Source organism: Tenrec ecaudatus, chromosome 17, assembly GCF_050624435.1.
Source record: "Tenrec ecaudatus isolate mTenEca1 chromosome 17, mTenEca1.hap1, whole genome shotgun sequence".
NCBI lineage: Eukaryota > Metazoa > Chordata > Mammalia > Afrosoricida > Tenrecidae > Tenrec > Tenrec ecaudatus.
The window spans coordinates 68,923,521-68,925,514 of NC_134546.1; the positions used below are offsets into that span (position 1 = coordinate 68,923,521).

At 51.3% G+C, this 1,994-nt stretch overlaps 1 pseudogene; it reads left to right on the forward strand.

The window, feature by feature from the left end:
- Positions 1 to 499: 499 nt before the first annotated feature.
- LOC142430481 (transcriptional repressor protein YY1 pseudogene) lies at positions 500 to 1,655 on the forward strand (annotated as a pseudogene).
- Positions 1,656 to 1,994: the final 339 nt, after the last annotated feature.

The following is a 1,994-nucleotide window of genomic DNA, read 5'->3' on the forward strand; positions in this document are numbered from 1 at the left end:
ATAAGAAGAATCAATGTGGTTGAATTGCAGTGCAGGGGCCTTCAAATAGACAAACAAATCTGTCTTGGCAGAAGTAAGGTCAGGGTGCTAGTTAGAGGGTAGGAGGTGAGAGTTCACAGAAAATACTTTGGACATGTTGTCAGAAGTGACCAGTCCGTGGAGAAGGATGTTTTGTTTGGTAAAGTAAAGTGGCAGTGAAAAATAGGAATGCCTCAACTACATGGATTGACACAGTGACTGAAGCAATCGGTTCATCCTAAACTGTGAGGATGCTGCAGGGGTGGGCCGAGTTTCATTCCCTTGTGCACAGGGTCCCTGTAAGATGGAATGGACTCTATCAGACCTATCAACAACAAGAGCCTCAGAAATTACTAATCAACACCCAAGGAGAGCACAAAATGCTAAATAGTTATGTTTACAAAAGTTATTTCCATGCCCTCAAATGCCCAAAAGCTCAGGAGACATTCACTGGAATTTAAGTTCTAGTTTAAAAGAAGGAATGGGCCCTGCCCACTCACTGCCTTCTTCCCTTTGCCTTCCTTCCCCGCTGCGGGACGCCTCCTGGTACAGTCTGGAGCCTGGAGCCATTACCTTGGGCGACACCCTCTACAGCGCCATTGACCGCCCGGAGATGCCAGCCGAGATCATGGAGCTGCATGAGATCGAGGTGGAGACCATCCCGGTGGAGACCATCGAGACCACGGTTGTGGGCGACCGCGGTGGCGGGGGCGGCCATGGGCACACTGGCTACCACCACCACCACCCGCCCATGATCGCGCTACAGCCGCCAGTCACCGTCGACCCTTGCCAGGTGCACCACCACCAGGAGGCGATCCTGGTGCAGACGCGTGAGTTGGTGGTCGGCGCCGTGGAAGGCTTCGAGGGCCAGATCCCCATCCCAGTTCCAGCGCTGTCGAAGAGGACAACGGCGATGACTACATCAAGCAGACCCTGGTCACCGTGGAGGCGGCAGCAAGAGCGGCAGTAGCGACAGCTCTGGTCGGGCGGCGGCACCGGCGGGGGCGACCCGGGCAACAAGAAGTGGGAGCATGAGCTGGTGCAGATCAATCAAGATGCTGGAGGACCAGTTCTCCGTCACCCTATGGTCGTCAGATGAAAAAAAACGTCTTGACCATGAGACTGGCTGGGGAGCAGATCATTGGGGAGAACTCCCCTCCTGACTAATCGGAGTACATGACGGGAAAGATGTTCCCGCCCGGAGGGAACCCCGGCATCGACCTCTCAGACCCCAAACAGCTGGCAGAATTTGCCAGAATGAAGCCAAGAAAAATTCAAGAAGCTGATGCTCTGAGAACAATAGCTTGCCCTCACAAAGGCTGCCTGAAGGTGCTCAGGGACACCTCAGCCAGGAGGAGGCACCTGCACACCCACGGCCCACATCCACGTCTGTGCCGAGTGCAGCAAGGCTTTTGTCGAGCGCTCAAAGCCAGACGACACCAACTGCTTCGTACTGGAGACAAGCCCTTTCAGTGCACGTTCGAAGGCTGTGGGAAGCAGTTTCTCTGGACTTCAATTTGTGCACAGACGTGCAGATCCACACAGGAGACAGGCCCTAGGTGAACAAGAAGGTTGCTGAGTCGACTAACCTGAAATTTCACATCTTAATATATGCTAAGGCCAAAAACAACCAGTGAGACCCCGTGAGAAGGAAGCTTCTCCTCAGCCCCAGAAGCCTCTTCCAGAAGTGACTGGAAGACAACGCGCCTCTCCTTTGTATATTGTTTCCTGGAAAGAATTTTTAAAATGAATTCTACACACCTAAGGGACATGTTTTGATAAAGTAGTAAACATTTAAAAAACACAAACTTTATTAAGATGACATTGCTAAGATACCCTATCTTGCTCCGTAATATCGTTTCAAAAACACAGTGTTTTTGTAAAGTGTGCTCCCAGCAGGTGAACAGTTCATGAACTTCGCATCAAAAGACAATTTGTTATACGACAGTGCTAAAAACGGGACTTCTTTTCATATT